This window comes from Lactuca sativa, chromosome 2 (assembly GCF_002870075.4).
Source record: "Lactuca sativa cultivar Salinas chromosome 2, Lsat_Salinas_v11, whole genome shotgun sequence".
Classification (NCBI taxonomy): Eukaryota; Viridiplantae; Streptophyta; class Magnoliopsida; order Asterales; family Asteraceae; genus Lactuca; species Lactuca sativa.
The window spans coordinates 37332861-37355257 of NC_056624.2; the positions used below are offsets into that span (position 1 = coordinate 37332861).

The following is a 22397-nucleotide window of genomic DNA, read 5'->3' on the forward strand; positions in this document are numbered from 1 at the left end:
AATTTATTTTTACCAGTTTATTGGCATTCTATGTAGTGATTTTGAGATTCAAGCGAAATTGAGGATTCAAGTATACTAGTCCTAGTCTTCAACTCTGTCTTAAGTTTCTATGAGACTTTGAGCTAATTTCTACTACTAGGTCAAGTGCATGGTGTATGTATACGATTCATGAAAAGGCGTTCGAGTCAAAGAGCGACCTAAATATGGATAGTCACTACAGTTAAGTAGTTGTAGAATTCACATATCAATGTGAAATCTAAGTACACTATCCAATGTTTCTAATTGTTTCCAAGTTTCTATTTGGTTATAACTTAGCTTCTAGTTACTAAGTCTAGTATGTTTCGTTCCTATACGTGCAACTAAGTTTATCAATTCTAGTGCTGACTCGAATTTTGATGGTTGTCACACTTACCCCATAAATTAATTAAGGTTTATAACAATCACTAGTTGGGATCCTCCCCAATATATAACATTAACATGTTATCCATTGAACCTATACTGTTACATAAGAATTTTGTCAAAGTCTATAACCTAAACATGTTATCCTAAGAAGGGAACTCCCCTGTATGACCTTCGCATTAAGGATCCTCATCTTTAAGGATCCTAACCGCTAAGTATCCTCATCAATGAATAACATTATCATCAGAAGTTAACAGCAACCCTGAGTTCTTTCCTAATTTGAGATTTTTCCTCAGTAAATTCAAAGGTTGAAGAGCTAATGAATCTTAAGGAAAAACTCGAAGATAATTAGGTTCCATCTATCCCTATTCTCGAAAACTCTAGGTAAAGTTTAAGGATCCTAAACTTTCTAGGATCCTAACCGAAAATCGTTTGATTATCAACATTCAGGTATACTAAAGATAATTCACTGTCAGAATTCAAGTCTCAGGATTGTTTGCTGGAACCAGGGTTTTCGGGATCCTGATTATTTAAGGATCCATGGGTTGTTTAAGCCTTAAGAAGGAAATTAGGGTTTCCTCCAGTAACCCTAGCAACCCTCAGCTATATAAGGAACCCCTAGGCATAAGATTTTCAGCCAATGCTTGCTTCCAAAGAACCTTAGCCGAAATTCTAAGAGCTTCCTCCTCTCTCCTTCTAATCTTCTTGCTAGTGGTGTTTATGAGCCATTAGAGGTGCAACATTTGAGGCACTAAGCTTTGAAGAGTCAAGGATCTACAAGGAGTTCTTGTTATTACTACACAACAAGCAAGGTAAACTCAAAACCCTTTTGTTTTATGATTTTCGAAAATTATATGCTAGACCTAAAGTTTATTGATTTGGTATTCAATTTCATGTTCAACTAGTGAAAAAATTAGATCCAAAGCAATTAGGGTTGCATGATCACATAGGATGTTGTTATGCTAATAACCCAACAGTGCCAGGGTAGGGGATAACTCGGGAGTTTCTCCTTTCCTAGCATACGGTGGCATACGATTGTGGCTGTCATGGTTTCCCCCCGCCACTATCGAGGCCTTCGAGCTTCTCTCAAGCGCCCATTCTTCTAACAGCCTCTTATACACGACTGCTCAGGTTGGTTCATATATGGTTGCGACTGCATCTCGCCTCCGCCAGGGCGATTCCAATTCTGGCAAGCTCGTTCAGACCAGGGCTTAGCGGGATGATTTGAGGGCCAAGTTACTTGCGCTAGAAGTGGAGAAGCGTTCGGCTGAGGAGAACAATAATCTCCTGGCAGGGGAGATGACATCTCTGGGGGATAAGGTCGTTGCTTTGGATGGATCAATGGAGCATTTATCCCAGCGTATTGAGGTTTTGGTAGAAGAGAAGAAGGCGTTTGAGGACCGGGTGGATCGCGCTAATAAGAAGTTGGGGATGAGGTGGCGAAGAGGAACAGCACGAAGGATGATCTGGGGTGGTTGCTTCAGAAAGGAATTGCTTGAGTGGTGGACAAGGTGGTTGAATGTTCCGAGTTTGGGATGGGAGTGAAGCAGATGAAGACGACATGCATGGCCGCTGGTGTAGAAAATAGAAAGCAGGAGGTCCGGGAATAGGTCATTGCTAGGAAGTTTGTTCCTGGGGAGGCAGCTGCTACCACGGAGCATATTCTGGCGATGCATGTTGTTCTGAATGCGTTTATGGAGACAGACTTCGTCTCCTACCTCCACCTATGCGACCCTTTGGCAGTTGTGTGATGACTCTGACACCGAGGATAGTTAGGTCGAAGGCGGCTCTTCTCATGCTGGTGCTTCCCCTGGTAATTGATGGCTTTCATTTTCTCTTTGGATATTTAAAAACAATGTTTATATTTGTTTGGTATTTATGTTTCACTGCTTTTCTTTGGCCCTACGTGGTCTTTGTGAAAATCCTAGGGGGTTGTCCGGGTAGAAAATTTATCTTGTGTATGTTAAGTTCTCCTTCTTTTGGTTTGTTACACTATCGTTTTGTGTTATCCTTGTGTTTGACGATTTATGTTGGCCATATTTGGATTGAATTCTTCCCAAAGGCTAGTGTTGACCTTTTTAGGGGTGGTTGCTATTTGCTTTGACGAGTTTTGATGATCCAAGGCCTCTGAGACTGTTGTTTGTCCTTTGGCCCGACCTCATAGTCTGAGGCTCTGGCTGGCTTTTAGGTGCGGGCCCTAGTTGGCCTACTTCATTGGAATGTCCATTTTTTTAGTTAAAGGACTTTCTTTTGGGGTCTTTTTCTGTACCCCAGGCCAAGGAGTGTTGCACTCTGGCCTTTGTTATCTGAACCAAACCGAGATCGTCACCTCGAAGTCTAGGAATTTATATGTTTTGAGGGAAAGGTTATGATCCTTTAAAGCCTCTTGTTTGCCATGGTCAGGAGTTGTAGCTCTACTGACCTTGTTGACATGTTTGTTAGGGGGAAATTATGAGCCCTTGAGGCTTATAACAGTGTTTTCATCCATGATTTTATTGTTATGCAGCACGGGTGATCAACCCGTTTTTGTTTTCCATTTGTACGAAAGTATATTGATATTTGTTCATTCTAAATTTTCATTGCATATATATTTTGTATGATGTCTTAGAGACACATACATCATTTAGGTAGATATCGGGGGTTCGATAGCTGATGCTATCCTACATATAGGTCTTGCACTAGCTAGTGGGGTTGTCATCATCCGGTGAGAGTTTGATCACATATCCCCTTCTCCTGATTCCTTCCGAGCTAGGACCATTGGCTTGGGTCCTAGGTTTCCCGGGTCATTGAGATGAGTTCTTCTTCTTCTTGGTCCTTCTTGCTCTGTGCCTTTCCTGTGCTTACAAGTTCTCTGATGTTTGCTTTCACCCGACTGGCTGTTTCTTGGGCAATCGTCCTTCGGAAGATGATTTTCAATCTCTTCCATTCTCCAACGCCGGTTGTTTGGTTAGTATCTTTGGGAGGTGTCATTCCATCTGGTGTTGCGTTGTTGCTATTGATTCTATTTTTCGTGGGGTTTTGCACTAAGTGCAGTCTTGGGGAAAGATTCTGCCAATTGCAGGCTTTTTCCGTTGTTGGGAGCCTCCTATCTGTATCTTCTTTTACAGGGTAATTCCCTATCTTTCCCTCCTCGACTTTTGCAATCCCTTGGTTTTGTTTTCTATCAGGCTTCTTCTTCGTACTTTGTGTCTTCACTTCATGGAGGTGCGTGGGTATGCTTAATGGTACCCAACCCTTCTTGGTGTTCATACTAACAATACGCGATGTATCTGGGATATAGTCGATGGTAGGTTTATGGTGCCAAGTGGCCATAGTTTGTGTCCTAAGAAGCCAACGAGTGGTGCCTGGGCTCGCGGATTCAGGTTCCTTCTCTAACGTGGCGGGAGTTGCTTGAAACAGTGTTCGTAAATGATATCGATGTTTGTACCTCCGTCGACTAACGCTTGCTAACCATGGCGGAGATTATGATTGGATCTATTGGGTTCCAGCCGGGCTTCCGCGAGTTTGATGGCGAGAAACTGATGTTTAGAGTGTGTCCGGGAGAGGTCGCATCGCCTTTGGCCGGCCGTTGGTACTTGTCTCGATCCTTAGGTCTGGTTGTCATGAAAATCTCCTCTTTTTTGATTGGTTGTTTTCCTGCTTCCTTGCAGGTTCTCCCATATTTTTGGTCAGCTTCGAACTTTGACCGTAGGGTCCTTGCTATTTTTGTTAGGTCTCCTTTCAACTGCTTGTCCACTACTTCTCTTTTGCGTATCATGCAATCTCCGGTGTCGTGTGTTTTGCTTTTTTGCTATTCGAAATATTTAGTTTTTTCCTTCTCCGTCCGCTATGGGGTTTTTCCTACGGCATGCACTTCCGACTTGTGGCTCTTCTGATCATCCTTGACGAATGGGCGGAATCTGCGGTAGGAATGACTTGAATGTTTGCTCTGTTTGTTGTGGGTTCCATCATTGCATTCTTTATGGCTGTGGCAGGAGTAGGAGTCGGCTGATTCTTGTTCGAGGTAGGCGCTCGCTACGGCCTTTGAATTTGCTTGTTTGCTTTCTTCTCCTTCGACCTGTCGAAGGTATTTCTTGACCCTGTATTTAAGCTCATCTTTGGATTTCGGTACTGTGCCTTGCTTTTTTCTAGACAAGGGGCCTGGGAGTAGCCCCTGGGCAAAGGCGCCTATGAGTAAGAATTCTTCATGGCTTGGGACGCTTAAAGTTGCTAAGGTGAACCAGGCATAATATGCTCGGATGTACTCTCCCTCCTTCTGCTTTCATGCCATGATCAAGTTAGCATCTTCTTTGACTTTTCTCAACTTCATGAAATTGTGTAGGAATGGATGTCTCAACTGCTCGAAGTTGGAGATACTTCCTGGCCGTAACGCTTGAAGCACTTGTTGGCATTTCCTGACAGTTTGACCAGGAAGTAGGTGCAGGTGAACCTCTTGTCCATCCGGAGCGATGTCATCGTCTATTCGTAGGTATCTATGTGTTCTTCGGGATATGTTGTGTCGTTGTATTTTGGGATATCTGGGATCATGGAAGAATGCAATATTTCTTATTGCATGAGCTCCTGGAAAAATTCCAAGCTAATGCTTGTTACTGAGTCGTAATGTGTAGATATGCAGGTGCTCCACCATCCATTGCGTGTTGCATGTGATAGGGGCAGGAATACCCTTGACCATATTCGTAATGGTATTTGTGGTTGTACCCTGACGTTTGTGGCACATACACCTCCTATGTGGGATATGCATGCACTAGTTGATTTGATCGTGAGCTCGAGTCCATTGGTCCCATGGTGCGTGAGTACGTTCCCTGAACCAGTGTGCCTTGACTGTTGTTGTTTTGCGGCTGTGTTGGGGGGTACATGCCTTGGTAGTAGTAGGATTATGGATTGAACGTTGGTTGTTGTGCGAATAGCAAGACACGTGATATGGCGGCCATCAGAGAAGGCAAGTGACTCGCAAGTATTGGTTATATGGAGGATGTGATAGTGCTCGGGCACCAGCTGCTGGTCCCTGCCTGCCGTGAGGATGGCTACTGAAGAGTTGTTGGCTGTGATTATGTGGTCGGTGCGCGTTGGGGCGTCGTGGTGGTCGTCGTGGCCGGATGTGCAGTTATGGCAGGTGTCCGTCGTCGTAAACTAGCGATGAACTCTGTCGGGGAGCCGACTAGCGGCATTGTCGGTGTTTGTGCTAGCAGTTGTCCTTCCAGTGTCGATGGACCGCTCCCATTGAGGGACTGCATTTGTCGAACCAAGCTAGTGGTATCACCTTCTTGCCGCTGTGGTCCTTTGTCTGTCATTTCCGACGCTTGGTGTTTCTAAGTCGGTTTTAAAGGACTGAGTACAAGCCCGGGTGGCGCCAACTATTGTGATAAGTCACCCGCTTAATTCCGTCTTTCTGAGGGCATGAATGAAGAGCATGTGGATCACAACAAAGAAGATAACACTGTCAGTCTTCGTCTAGGAGGCTATCCCGGAACGAGGCTCTGATGATCAAGTTCGTGAGGTTTATGAGTGAGAGAGAGTGAGAGAGAGGGTTAAAAGTGTAATGAGAGTGTTGAAGAGTTTGGCTCCTTCTCCTGGGGGAGAAGGGTGCCTTTTATACCTGTGGATAGGGGAATAGATCCCTGACAGTATCTTTTACCTTTTTAGGTTTGGTAGGGGATGAAGACTTTTGATTGGAGGATCGTGTTCTGTGAGCGGTTGTTTGGTATTGGTGCAGGCTTTGTCAGAAGCGGCGTCCACAGCATTAAACCTGTCGCTCTGGGGTTCTTGGTACTGTTTTGTCTTCAATGTTAGCCTTGGCGCTTGGGCACCAAGGAACGAATACGGGGTCTCAAAGACGAGGGCGGAGGCCCGACGTTAGTCACATGTTGCTACTTGGCCGATCCGTATGTTGGCCTAGTGATTTCGTTATCTTTGATGGATTCCCGGTGGGATACGTTTTATATATATATATATATATATATATATATATATATATATATATATATATATATATATATATATATATATATATATATATATATATATATAATTTTTCATAATTGGTCCTTTTGCTTTTCAAAAAGTGGTAGGTTGAGGACAAATTTAAAAAATGCTTCCAACGATGGATCTATGGTTTCATAAAGTTGAAACTTTGGTTCTTTTTTTTATCATACCCTTTGTCAATATGGGTTATATATATATATATATATATATATATATATATATATATATATCAAATGACAAGTTTTCCCCTTTATAAAACCCAACACACACTCACTATTTTACTCTCTCATTTTCTTGCCTTATGAACAATTTTGCTAACTTTGCAACGACATAACCCATCAGAGATGGCAACTCAACCATGTTGGTGATTTTAGTGTCACCATGTCATTTTAAGTAATTGGAAGTAACATGTGAGCTAATGAGCTTCATGATTTGTACTCTAATACATGTACGAGGTTGTGCGGAGAGCACGCATGTATAAGATCGAGTCAGAAGCCAGTTCGACGACTAGTCGGGGGTCCGGAGGCAGTGCCCCTAAGGCGGGGTCTAGGGGCAGAGCCCCTGGCTAGGGTCCCGCTTAATGGAAAACTCAATTTCTTGAGGGTGATTATGGTAAAACTAACGAAACTCGTTAGTTTTGGTAACCCTAATCCGGATTAATATTACTGGCTTCCAATGCAACTAATGACGGCCCAACCCTAATGAAACCCTAATCGTGTTTAGTATATAAACAACTCTTCTTTTCAGATGGGGGTTACGTTCTTTAGCTCTCGTTTTCCATCACGCATTCACAGATTCTTTTAGCATATTGGCTTACGTTTTCTGTGCCTAGAAATGTAAGTGTCCACTTGGATTATCCTAGGTTGAATTTATTGTAACTCAGGCATAGGGTAGAAATATCAGTTCGGAAAGTGATATCACGATCCAAGTTGGTATCCAGATCTCGACCACAAACCCTAATTTTCCCAACAAACCCTACCACCTTACAAGTGTATATGATTTTACTGGATTTCGATTTTTTCTGAGGTCCAAACAACACATTTGATTTAAGTTTAGAGTTAGAAGTTTTAAACAATGCAACTCTAACCTTCTTCTTCGATAAGGTAGGTTGGCAAAGCTCTCTAAGGTGTGTGTGAGGGCTGATTAAGGATGCAGATTTTGTGTTCTTCATTTTGGTTATTTTCTTGAAAAAGATTATAAGGGACGGCGTTTCTATTTTTTCTTGTTTGGATTTGATTCTAAAGGTTTGGAAATATTTAAATATAAATTTTTTGATCTTCTTTTAGTGGTGGTGGTAAGGTGGCCGTAGATGGTAGTTGGTTGTTGGGTGAAATACTAGCCTTAACATAATCACCATTAATAATTGAAGATGATAGCGATGAAGTTCTTCATGAAATTGAAGCCCAATCTAAAGTATGTGACATTATGGCAAATTCGGCAGAAAAATCCATAATATTCGCTCGTGGTAGTTGGTGATGGGGTGGTGCATGGTATTTAAAAACATATCTTTAAAAGATGGTCGATATAGGGCATATTGGTCCTTTTTAAAACAATAACAACCATATTGGTTTCAGGTTTTATTTGAGAATACTAAATCAAATTGATTTACGAATAATTATAAATTACTCTTAAATTTGAGTCCCCCATCTCATATCCTGACATCCTTCATCTTCATATTTATTTAGCTCACAAATTTAATTCCCACATCACTGAAGAGATAGAAACATCTTTCATCTTCATGTTTTATATAATGTTCCTCGTGTCTTTAAAAAGACTTCGGGCGATTTAAAATCATTAAACAATAAGAAGTTAAAAACTCAAACCCCACATGTTAAAAGCGAAAATACATATGTTGAAAAAAAAAAAATAATAAACCACCCATAAACTCGAAAAAACGACCTCATTAGGTTAGATAACCCAAAAACCAAACTTATTAGTTTGGGTTCGATTCTAACTAAAAAAACCAACTCAAACTAGCTCATACTCTGTGTTATCATAATGTTAGGTACGCCCCACGACATTATATGGTGGGAGTATAGTTGATGCATTATATTTTTATGGGGAAATGACTTACTAGGGTAATGAACTCTCACTGTCTTTTACTTGTCACTTTTTTTATACACCATTTACCATTGAACCTATTGTTGGTGTTCAAAAAATACCATTATTACCTAGTATTGAAGGTTTCTCGCAAGTATGTCATTTCGGTTGTCTTTTTCGGCGAGTTTCCAACCACCATCAGTTTTCTCCGGCGAGCTTCCGGCCACCATCAGTTTTCTCCGGCGAGCTTCCGGCCACCATCAGTTTTCTCCGGCGAGTTTTCGGCCACCGTAAGTGTTGAAAAAATATATCATTTACTGCTTTTTGTGTTCCTAAGTTCTAGAAACAAATACATACAAGAAATCTATAACATATTCAGTTTTTATTTCACACACAAATCGATTTCCACCATTTCAACAGATCTAGGCTTCTTAGATCCTACACACACATACCTGCACACATACATGTTTGTTTTTCAAATTCGATTTCAGACACATCAGTCATCATGTTCGATTTGCAGGTTACATTTTCCAAGCTTTAATTTTAAACACATCAAATTTAATTTTCAAGTTACGTTTTCTAGGCTTCTCAGATTCGGTGAGTTCTTGGCATTTCAGGTTCTATCTGTAGGTTGTTCACCAACTTTGATTTTTAATTTCTAGGGTTTATGAAATCGTTCCAAGAACAAGAACACAAACCTTGGGTTTATGAAATCGATTTCCACCATTTCAACAGATCTAGGCTTCTTAGATCCTACACACACATACCTGCACACACATGTTTGTTTTTCATCTGGGGAGTTTTCATCTGATCTGGTTTGATTCCTTCAAAAATTTCTTTATTTGATCATTTCAAGAACAAAAGCTAACTAAGAACACATAGATTTGATGGAAAAATTCATATTTTCACAAAAAAAAAATTATTTTTTGGTCGGAAAGTTCAACGTGACTTGTTATACATACAATAGCCGGTTACAATGGTATTTTGTGAACATCAAAAACATGTTAAATGGTAAATTGTGGACAAAACAAAAAAGCAAACTGACTAAAAATAAACAAAAACGATAGTTTGTTACTCTCCAAAGTCATTTTCTTTATTTTTTTAGTATATCCAAAAATATATAATATAGATGGTGTTAAATGGAACTCATGTACTCATGTATGTATATTGTATAGTGGGAGTATAGCTAATGGCACTATATTTTTATTAGTAGGGTCCGATTCCGGTGAGAACTCAAAAAAATAACGAGGACTGCGATGACAAATTTCCACCATCCATTTCGTCAACGTCACAAATGTCAAACCCAAATATTTGGCCGTGGTACATTCGCATTCGACTCACGTCCATGGTAACTAATATGGACTCGATGATTTAATCACGTGCGACGAACGTCCATGAAACGTCATTTAAATGAGTTTTATTTTCGCTTTTTATTTTTATTTTTTATTTTTTTCATTTTAAAAAAATTAAAAAAATATTTTGTAAACAAATATATGCTCGGTTTTAACATTTTTTGTTTTTTTTCATTTTCTATAAAAAAAATTCCTTTTTTTTCGTTTTTTATATTTTTTAAATATTTTTACTAAATACTTGAAGATACCAGTGTGTTTGTTTATTTTTATTTTATTATTATTATTTTTAAACTAAATATGGGTTTGAGTTCTTAATGTTGAACAATTATAAAATTTTAAATAATAAGAATATTAAAGATCATAATATTTTTCCTTCATACTTTTTTTGTATCATATTATTCTTGGATTATAAAATTTTGAATCAAATTATTTTGAATCATAGTATTTTAAATCAAAGCATTTTTAAATTATGTGATTTTGGATCAATAATATATTCAATTAAATAAAGTTTTCATTCGAAAAAATTTATTGGTCATTATATATTTTGAATCATAAAATATATATAATTAAGATTATAAAATATTTAAGTCTAAATATTTTTATATCATAACAAATAAAGGATCATAAACAAATTGAATCAAAAGTTTTTTTTGAATCCTAAATATTTTGAATCATCACATTTTGAATCATATTATGTTCAATTTAAAAAAAAAATATATCCTAAAATTAAAAATAAATACTTCAAAAACTTACTTAAATTTTTTTTACAAAGTTACTAATATATTAAGTAGAAGTATCTTTTAAATTTTTATGATTTATGGAGATCTTTTTTCTAGGTTTTTTAATTTAAAAAAACAAATTTTTTTTTTAAAATTTTCATCATTGTGCTCATCTTGTAGAAAAATTAAATTTTAAGAACTTTTAGTTTTTTCAGATTTTTTTTCAAAAAAAATATAGCTAAAAATGAAGTAGGTGGAAAAAACTCACCAATTGAGGGCTTAGTAGGAGAAAGAGAGAAAAAAAAAAAGAACACAGAAAGGAGGTGGCGAAAATTGAGGCACGTATGGGGGATTTTTTTTCCTATTATCCCTTTAACTTTCAAACAATTAATCTTTGCCGTAAAATGCCAAATACCATACATAATTACAAAAACATCATATCATCTCGCACAACGATAAATAAAATCAAACATTCACATTTTACTTTTTCAATCTTGCGACATAGATTTATAGTCGCAATACTCACTTATTTTTTAGTACTTATTTAATTCAAACTCTTTATTAGTATATCCAAAATCTTATCTTATTTTATCTTATCTTATCTTACTATTCTAATCTTATCTTATCTTATCTTACTATTCTAATAAAAGAATAAATTTAATCTCATATTGACAAGTGTCATACAATTAGAACTCATCATTAATATTATATATCAATTATAATGCCACCTGTCAACCTATTAATTATCCATTTTAAATTTCAAATTTTAAATTTTCACTCTAATTACATTAAATTAAAATTGATTTTGCATTTCAAATTTCAAATTTCAAATTTCAAATTTTAAATTTTCTCACTCTAATTATATTAAATTAATAACTGATTTTTCATTTTATATTTCAAATTTTAATTTTCTCACTCTAATTATATTATATTTAATAACATTAGATTGAAAAATAAAATAAAATTAACACATATTATAAGATGATATAACTTCACCTATTTATTTAAATCAATGATTATAATTTTATATAACTAAAAAAATATTTCTCAAGTAATAATTTATTTAAAATATCAATTAATAATTTTGATTTTTTGATATAAAAATTTAATTAATTTTATAACCGTGGTTCTCACGGGTTATAAACTAGTATATAATATATAATATAAACTCATGTACTCATGTATGTGTGTAAGATCTACCTATCATGTGAAATAAAATGAATCTTCTCTTCCTTTTTTTTATTATTATTTTTACGATTACAATATATAATATTATCACATAATTTATATATAAAATTTGTCATAAAAACTAAATCACTACTTCATTCATTCTCTACTACTTATCCTCTAATAATTTTAAATTTCATGCTTATATTTGTTAAAACTAGAATAATTTTTATTTTTCTATCTTTTTGATTATTGATTTACTTGATATACTTTGTTCACGTTATATCTTTTATGCAGTTCTTAATTTTTAGTCAAAAGAATGAGTTAAATATATTTTAAAGTAAGGATGTTTTACTTACAATTAAAAAATAAATTTAAACTAATTAAACATTTAATTTAATGTTGATCGTAATTTCCTTAAATGCAACCATGGGTTAAACTTTGTTGTTATATATTTTAAAAAGTCAACCATGCCTTTTGGGGAATAATTTTTTCTTCAAAATTCAAACTATAAAACTCGTGGCCAAGATACTCTTCCTCATTAAAAGAATAATAAATACGTGAATAAACAAATAATTAGCACTGTGGTCCGTCTCATAACCTTCAATGACTGGTTGAACAAGATCCGCATCTAATAGTCATACGTATTTAAAATATGCAAAAAAGTTTCTTATGAAAATTAATTCATCCTACAGCCCACAACATATATTAAATATTTTTACTATATTATAATATCGAACCCAAAAACTCTTGTTTTATTAAACTATAAATGGTATAGTGCTTAGCAGTTAACCAACTTCCAAGATTCTTAATTTCAATTAATAACAAATATTAGAATTAAATAAGTCCTTGATAAAAGCCTCTTGCTAATTGAGAGGGCAACCCAACACTTTAATTAATCAACAAATGCTGGTTCCTTTCATTGTCACTGTTGATAATCAAATACCTGTCACTAGCAAGAAAATAATAACCCTACCGTATATTTAATATATTAAAAAAAATTATATACTTTTTCAGAATTCAGAGGAGAATTTGTAAATTTAGAATGTTAATAAAAATATGGATAGATATAATTATGTTAAATATCATTTAAAGGGATTGCTGGACAACAATTTTAAGATATTCTTGGCTCGATGGTATTTACTGATATTTTTTCATTTTTAAAGTTGTGAATTCGAGTTAAAAGCTTCATAGAGTTTTTATCATTTAAGAAAACAGATACTACTAAATTAATAATTCAAGACATTCATACTGGTTTGCTTAAAATAGTCAATGACTTGGAGCTTAATACATTCAGTCATTTTTTTCTTCAACATTAGTTTTTAGATATATATTTTTCTTAAATACACCATAACTACTGGTTATCGCACGTCTAACTGGATTTTACATTTAGTTGGTAGCACTAATGACAATTCTGGTGCCCTAACACATCCTTGTACTCTCAGATCATTTTATTTTTCCATCACTTTTCCAACGATATCCCTATTAATCCATATTTATTTCAGATTTCTATTGGTAATTCATAGATTCTTGATGGTAGTGGAAAAGAATTTTCTAATCATTCCCCGAAATGGAAAAGAAGATGGTAGTGGATGCAAAAGGGGACCATATATTGTCGTTTGAGAAAAGGAATGGAACTAAAACTAAATGGGAAAAAATTCATTGTTTAGGAAATTATTAATCACATTTTTCTAGGTTTTTTGGATGCATATTGGATTGGAGAAACAGGGTATGTAAATTGAATCAAACATGCTTGTATTTATTATCATGTTATGAAAACTTCATGGAGAGTTCATCAATGGTGGCATGAACATAGAAAATATGTCGTAATTCGTAAATTTAATCATTAATGATGGAATTGACCATTAATTAGTTAAATGACAATCTTGTGGTGATTAATAGTGTTGGAAACAATGTCCAATATAATAACTAAATTGGTATAACTTTGAAAATAATAACAAGAGTAAATTATTGAAATCGTCCCTATGGTTTGGTCAAAATTGCATGTTTGGTCTCTAACTTTTTTTTGCACTCGGATCGTCTTTGTGGTTGATTTTATTGCGTTTTTCGTCTTTATGGTTTGGTCAAAATTGCACGTTTGGTCCCTAACTTTACATATGTAAAGGACGAAAAACGCAACAAAATCAAACCACATTGACGAAATAGCTAGAAAAGATTTAAGATAGTGAGATAAATAGTTTATTAATTTATCATAACTTGATAAATTAATTAGAAACTTGTTAAAATTAATTTGGAACTAATTGAAATTAATTAGAATTAATTAGGAATTGATTAAAAGTGTGGAACTAAATATTAATTATTCAAAAGTTGAACAAGAGGAGCATTATAGAAACCATAAAGTGTGTGGATGGTTTTGGGGAGTCTTGGAGGCTTCCAAAATCAATCCAGATAACAGATAAGGAAATATTTGAATTTTGATTAAATTTGATTATTCCATTGATTCAAATATGTTTTTCATGCACGCTACCTTAGCTATAAATAGACCCTTAGAGCATTGAGATTTTTCTTCCTAACCTTTCCAAGAGTGAAAAATTCTTTCTCATGGTCCTCTCTCATCTTTCCCAAATATTCTAGGGTTTTGGTATTTTGGGTATGAGTCATTAGATGCATTTCTACTTTGGGTGCTAGTTCTTCTAAGAGCAATGACTGACTTTGGGATCTACAAGTGGTCAATGATAAATACGATTTTTTTCCTAAAGGTTGGTATTCTTATCCCTTTTGATTAGTTTATATTATTGTTTTGAAAGTACATTGCAATAATAGTAAAATCCAGATTTAGGGTGCATATACATTTAGGATTATATTTGAATGCTTATGTTGCATAAATCTAGTATAGAGATGCATAGAAAAGCCAACAGTTGTATCAGAACCATTAGGTTTTAGTTATGAGCGCTAACTTGTAAAGAGAAAGAAAAGAAAAAAAATACATATTAATCGCAGGCGCAACATGCCCAATGTTGATTTAAGGGTTTCAAGATTTTTACTATAATTTTGATTTTACGATTATATTCAGTTTTAAATCTTATTTTAGTCTATTAAAATTGGATGATTAAACTAAGAAGATAAATATGCCTAAAGAATCTTGGAAATTATAGATAATGATTTAAAGTTAATCAATTAAAATTTAATTAAAGATAATTCGTTTATATCATATAGTTTTAAATTTTTTTAAATTCACCTCACATATAATTATAAAAGTTTATAAAAGAATATGTAAATTCCAAAAGAATATGTAAATTCCAAAAGAATTTATATATATAATATGATTACTATATGTAAAAGAATAATATAACATGTGTCTTCACATGTTTAAATAATGATAGTTAGTAAAATCAAGAGTAAACATCATTCATGAAGCTATGATATAAGAGAGGTATAAGGAAACAACCTATAAAATGACCGTTTAATTAGTTTCTCTTTCACTCACCGCTTCTTTGTGTGGTTGATTGCCGTTAGCCAAAAGGGTTTGATAGGACGATGTTTTGTTAAAAGTATAACATATAAAGTACTAGAACAATATTCTTGTTCTTAAATATTTTAAGAAAATATAAAATAGTTTCTAATCCATGATTAACACACATTTTTCGTTATGAGTCTATTTATGGAGCGTGTGTGGGTAACTGACACATAAATTTGAGACGTAAAGGGAAAATGATGTGGCACTTGCACATAAAACACCCCAAAACTACAACTAAGCATGCAATGGTCAAGTTTGAAGCTTGATACCTCAAATGAGCTAGAAAAAGATGTTAAACTCTTGGATCTACAACCCCTCTCACGTTCTTGCTCCTTCTTCTAACTTCATGTTCTTCAAAACCACCAAAAATCACCCAAAAGTGCACCAAATTAACTCACAAAGCATGTAAGTTTAAGGTTCGATTTCTATTCTTTAGGGATAGTAGAGGCTGAGGGAATGACATTTGGGACAGATTTAATGTCTTTATATATGGTGCAAACCCTAAAATTTACGGTTTACAATTGGACAGGTTACGCCCTACGTACGCTTGGGTACACCCAGCGTACGCAAGGCTTCCCCTCGTTTCGCACCTCATTTGTGTACGCCGTGTGTACACTATGTACGCCCAGCGTATGACCTTTCTCAAAATTACAATATATTACACTTAATTAAATCGAAGGGAAATACCTGGTGACTCGAATGTTACACACATGCTCTTCCTTGATCCATAACCTTGCATCAAACTCCATTTTCTTGGAAATGACCCAAAAACACCAAAGTGCACATAATGAGCTCAAAAACACCACCATGGAGGCTAAGGGAAGATTTCTATGGTTTTGGGGACTTGGAGGCTAATAAAGAGGCCAGCCAAAAAGGCTTAATGTGCTTATATAGGGTACAACAACCAAATTAGGGTTTTCATTTTATCCCCCATACGCTCCGCATACTCCTTGTACGCCCAATGTACGATGTCTTGCATCCCGATCAAACCCTCGCAGTACGCTAAGCGTACACCACATTACGCCCAATGTAATGCCCTTCACACTAGTACGCCCCATGTACTCTCTAGGTACACCCCACATACTAGGGTTTCTACTTGAACCCTTAAGCACTCCAAACGCCATAACTTCTTCATTATAATTCTGATTTTGATGATCCATATATCCATGAAAAGATAACAAGAAGCTCTACGCTTTAATCAACTCATACATGCCTTACAACTGAAGGGTTTTGAGCCTTCTAACACAGTTAAGGTGTACATGCAACCCTAGAAACCTTGGATCTATGTTTTACTAAGATACATGCAAATTTGATTTTCCAAGGTTCTTAACCTAGCTAGCATGGCATGGGGAACTTTAAACATAAAAGCTAGTAGGAAAATCATACCGTTCTTGTTGCTTGGATTCCTTGAGAACTTTGTGAGCCTAGTACTTCAAGTTTGATGCCTCAAGTGTTTTACACAACACCACAACTCTTGAAATAACTTAGAGAGAAGTACACTATCACTCAAAATCGGCTTGCCCTCTTGTTCTACATATAGTACCGATTTTGGTAGCCATGGAGTCCTTTTATAGTTTTGTCACAAGTAGGGTTACCAGATTTAACCCTAATTGACATGGATTTTCATATTCCGTGATCCATGGGTTTATAACCTCCATGGACTATCTATGGAGCACCTTATGGGTTTAGCCCAATTCATATAAACCATGGATCATTAGCCCAACTATATAAGAATAGATGATTTACACAATCAACCCCATATATTTAATTAGTCTCTTTTTGATCACTTAATTAATTTCAAATTAGTTCTTGATCAATACTAATTAAATAATAATATTAATATATTAGAACTTATAATATATTAATAAACCATAAGTGTTATTCTCTCATTTTGTCTATCCAAGTGTTGCAATGCCATGCAACCCAAATGGACCATGCCAACCAGGTCAAGTACATACCAAAAATAGTTCTGAACTTAGACACCTAATCCAACACTCTCCCACTTGGATAAGTCTAATAACTATAACTGCAAGTATGACTTCAGGAACCGATCAACAATCGTAACTCTTTCAAAGTCTCACGGAACTAAGATGACGATGATACGCCATTTAAGATAAGTGATCATATAATCCTCTGCTCTCATGATATCAGCCGGACAAATACATGGAACAATGTCTTTCTTATTGTCCAGCAATTTGTTTCCCGATTTCTGATTTGTTTGACATAGAACTTAATTGAACACATTAATTTAGTTCTGACCGGGCCCGGTACATAGGTCAAAACAAAATCATGGAGGGGCCCATATATCGCTTCTAGTCCAAGAAGGAAGAGATAAACTTCGACTCATATGCTTGTTCTACTACTTGTTGAATTATACACAAAGGCACGTTTTATAACATCGAGTTACCAATGCATTTTCGTACAATCAATGTATAACCAACTCATAGTTAACAACTCATATCTCTAGGTTTGAAGACTTATATGATATTACCGTCTCATGATCACTCGAGATAAATTTTATGAAGTGATACAAGTGAGCGTGGGTTGAATCCAGTACTCAGAACTTATGAGCACTCATGAATGTTGTAGCAACTCTTGCTATGTCCAACACCTTAGACATCTACAATCCAACTTCATGACAGTCTAGATTCATATCTACTTCCAACATATGACTGACTATGGAGAATTTGAATAATATGATATATCATAACATAATTATTTTGGAAGTCAAAACATGCAAAATGAAATGATGGTAAACGATTGACAAAGATAGCAACACTTAACTCATAAATAAACAACAACTTTTATTTATCATCAAATGTCAATTACACTTTACAAATTTCAAAGCTATCTAATTTCTAAAACTAATATCACCCTTTAGCCCTATGCGCGTCACATGCTGAAGATGCTTAACCCTACCCAATCCCTTCGTGAGGGGATCTGATGGGTTCTCATCTGATGATACCCTCTTTGCCACGAGGAGTCCTTCTTCTATTCGATGTCTAATGAAATGGTATTTTCTGTCGATGTGTCTGGATCTTCCGTGATCCCTTGGTTCCTTGGCTTAGGCAGCTGCACTTTCACTATCACACCATAGGCTCCTTTATAGCTTGTACAACTCCAAGGTCTCCAATGAAGTTCTTTAGCCATATAGCCTCCTTTGCTGCCTCGCTTGTTGCTATGTACTTTGATTCGCAAGTTAAATCAGCCACTGTCTCCTGCTTGGAACTTTTCCAAGTAATTGCTCCTCCATTTAAGGTAAAAACCCAGCCAGACTGAGAGCGGAAATTATCCCTATTAATCTAGAACCTAGCATCATTATACCCTACTACTCTCAAGTCATCACTCCCACTGAGGGTAAGGACCCAGTCCTTAGTCCTCCGCAGGTACTTGAGAATGTTATTTACCGCAGTCCAGTGTGCCTTGCCAGGCACTACAAGAAAAATAGCCTTTTACGATGCGCAAACCACGAAACTCATTGATTTATGTTACGCATTGGAGAGTGACGTTAAAAAAGTGTCATCTCTTCAAAAAAAATTAAGGATTTAGGTCACGCATTATTGCGTTCCCTTAAATTAGCATCATACGAGAAAAAATTAAAAACACGGAGGGCGCTGTATCTTAAATGGGCGTCCTCTATGAGTGTCGCTTTATAATTTTAATGAAAAGCGCGTTTAGTAGATAGGGGGAAAATGAAATCCCTAAAATTTTGAACACCCGCCTTCTTTTTTATCCTCCACTTTTGTTTCCTTCTTGCCCTAATTACGATCCTTTCTTCCCCCTCCATAGATTCGACTGCCGCCTTGCCTAGTTATCGACACTCCTTCCTTCGTTCCTCACTTGCCTTCTTCTCCTGACAATATCTCAAGAAGTACAACTCCGAAAGCGTACAAGTCGGACTTATGTGTCGGAACTTCGGTAGACTGAAATTCAGGCAACATGTAGCCTTGTGTGCCCTAGAATTTCACGAATCTTGAATTTGGCTTACTTGAATCTCGTTCCAAGCTGCTATCAGTTTCACCACAGAGTTCCACCGTTCCAAAATCGCATATTTTCGCGTTAAGTGACTATGATTGGGTTACAGTTAAGCTTGAGCCGACGATTGGGTTTCAATTATGCTTGAAAGTGTGAAGAACTTACATGCTTCATCTACTTCTATCCTAGATCCGACGATTTAGGGCCTTACAGCTTCTCATCCCACACAGCGCCAACAATTTAGGGCCTTACAAGCCCTAGCTCGGATTAAACTAAGGTATGCTTTACTGAGCATGATTTGTCATGATTTTTTGTTCTGCTTACAAGCCCTAGGTCTGATTTCAAGAAATATCTCATTCTATTCAATGAAGCAGGTCTGATTCTTCTCTTCTGGTTGCACTAAGGTATGTCGTGCTTACCGTTATTCATCTAGTCTCTTCTTCTTCTTCTTCTTCTTCTTCTTCTTCTTTCCCTGATATCTTAATTTTTCGTGTAACACCTACAATTTCTTCACTTTTGGAACACGTACAATATCTTTTTTGATGTTTTTACTTATTTGTTTCTATAAAAATAACGAATGAAATGGGTCTAGGAAAAACCATTGAGCTGCTTGCCTGTTAATTAGTTGGGTTTGAAACTATAAAAGATTTGACTACCTTTCATACCACAAAAGATTTGGTTTATCCTTCACCTGCAAAAGATTTGACTTTTCATACCACATGCGTAATTTGCTGTTAATTAGTTGGGTCTAAAACTGTACATGAAACATTATTGGTCTACTGTAGGGACATGATTAGGGCAATACGAGCCTACAAAACTGTTGTAGAAGAGCATGCTGTTGTTAGAAAAGAATGTGCTTCTATTCGTGCATCAGTTAGTGATAATGATAATGATTACAGACGCCGTAACTTGGCAAAGCTCATGTTCATTCACATGTTAGGATACCCCACATATTTTGGCCAAATGGAGTGCTTGAAACTTATAGCAGCTCTTGGATTCCCTAAAAAGAGAATAGGATATCTGGGACTTATGTTGCTTCTTGATGAAAGACAAGAAGTTTTGATGCTTGTCACCAATTCACTAAAGCAGTATGCTCTTGTCTTTCTTCACTCTTATATTTCCTATATCTTGTGTTCAAGCAACATGGTTGACTTGAGAATCTTTTTTTTTCATCATCTGCAGAGATATTAACCACACCAATCAGTACATTGTGGGACTAACTCTTTGTGCTTTGGGTAATATATGTTCTGTAGAAATGGCTCGTGATCTTGCACCTGAAGTTGAAAGATTGCTGCAATTTTGAGATCCAAATATTCGTAAGAAAGTAAGTTGATGTTAACATTTATTTCATTTCATGATTCTCAAGGATGTTTCATCTAATTCTCACATTTCATATGAAGAATCATACTCACATACGTTCTTACAATTTACAGGCAACATTGTGCTCAATAAGGATTGTAAAGAAGGTTCCTGACCTTGCAGAAAATTTTGTCAACCCTGTTGTTTCCTTACTTACAGAAAAACATCATGGGGTTCTTTTAACAGCAATCCAGCTCTGTACAGATCTCTATAACCTTAATGAAGAGGCTCTTGAATTTTTCAGGAAGGTAAATATACTTGATCTTGTTAAAGATCCTCTATTATTTGTTGGGATTGTCTTCTTCTAGTTCTTGTTCTCTTTCTTTATCTTTCTACTGTGTATTTGCGCTAAGAACTGTTTGACATATGATTCTATAAGTGCAAATTAGTAATTTTAGTGATGATATATATTTTCTTTTTTCTTCCTTTGGTATAGATATGCACAGAGGTGTTGGTGAAAGTTTTGAAGGATGTTGTCAACAACCCATATGCTCCTGAATATGATGTTTCAGGTATTGCAGACCCTTTTCTTCATATAAGACTGCTTCGCCTTTTGCGTGTTTTGGGCCATGGAGATGTTGATGCTAGTGATTCCATGAATGACATTCTTGCCCAGGTTAGCTTTTATTTTAATAAAGCTCATTGTGAATTGTGATATATAATTCAAAATTATAAGAATTTATGAAAATCCTTGTGTAGGTGGCAACAAAAACTGAGCCAAACAAGAATGCAGGGAATGCAATACTTTATGAATGTGTAGAAACCATTATGAGCATTGAAGATAGCAGTGGTTTACGTGTTCTTGAAATCAATATATTGGGAAGATTCTTGTCTAATCGTGACAACAATATCAGGTGAGTTATGTCTTAATATGTGTTATGAGTATTCCCTTTATTATGGTCTAAAATATTGGGATTTGTTATATGGCAGATATGTTGCATTGAACATGCTGATGAAAGCAATTTCAGTAGATGAGCAAGCAATTCAGAGACATCGTGCAACAATCTAGGAATGTGTAAAGGTAAAACTTTTCTCTTAACAAAAAGAAATATCAATCAAGTTATATAAGTTTTTTGTGGTTTTTGAATGCTTCTTTATGATTCAGGATTCAGATGCTTCAATTCGTAAAAGAGCTCTTGAACTTGTATACCTTCTGGTGAATGAGACGAATGTTAAACCTTTGACCAAAGAGTTAATTGATTATCTACATGTAAGTGACCAGGACTTCAAGGGAGATCTTACTGAAAAAATTTGCTCCATTGTAGAAAAGTAAGTTGAAGGTTTCATTTTTATCTTTTAATTTGGTGAATGTAATATTGTTATAGCATATTTTGATGATTTTCAAAGTATCATACACACAATAAGATTTCTTGATTGGTGTTGTAGGCTTTCCCCTGATAAGATTTGGTACATTGATCAGATGCTCATGGTTCTTTCTGAGGTATGTATTATGATAGTAGGTTCTTGTAAATGATGAATTTCATTTTCCATGCATTTCTAGTGACCTCTAAATTGTTATAAAAACCTTGGTGGAATGGAAGTTATTAGTATGCTACTAAAGACTTATAAGGGACTCCTAATTCTTGTTTAGGGTTAGTTACTTATTTATACAACAATGTTTCACATTTTTTCTGATTTATAATGTTTGTTGTTATACATAATATGCAATGGTGTTTCAAAATAGGACAATGCTTCATGCAACCTGTTATGACTTATGTGTATGATGTGGCATAAGCTTTTAAATTTTTTGACACATCAGCTGCTTAGTTGTATTTTAACAGACAGAAATAAATCATTTATGGCATGTCAATTCCTCAACTCCATTCCATTATGCAAGATGATCACCATTGGTTCTACCATGTTATTGGATATTTGCAGAATTGGTTGTTTTAGGGAAGATATCCTGCAATTTTTTTTCTTTATTAT

General features: G+C 35.6%; 1 pseudogene; it reads left to right on the forward strand.

Annotated features, from left to right (window-relative positions):
• The first annotated feature begins 19901 nt into the window (after positions 1–19901).
• Positions 19902–22039, forward strand: LOC111886300 (AP-1 complex subunit gamma-2-like; annotated as a pseudogene).
• The last annotated feature ends 358 nt before the right edge of the window (positions 22040–22397 follow it).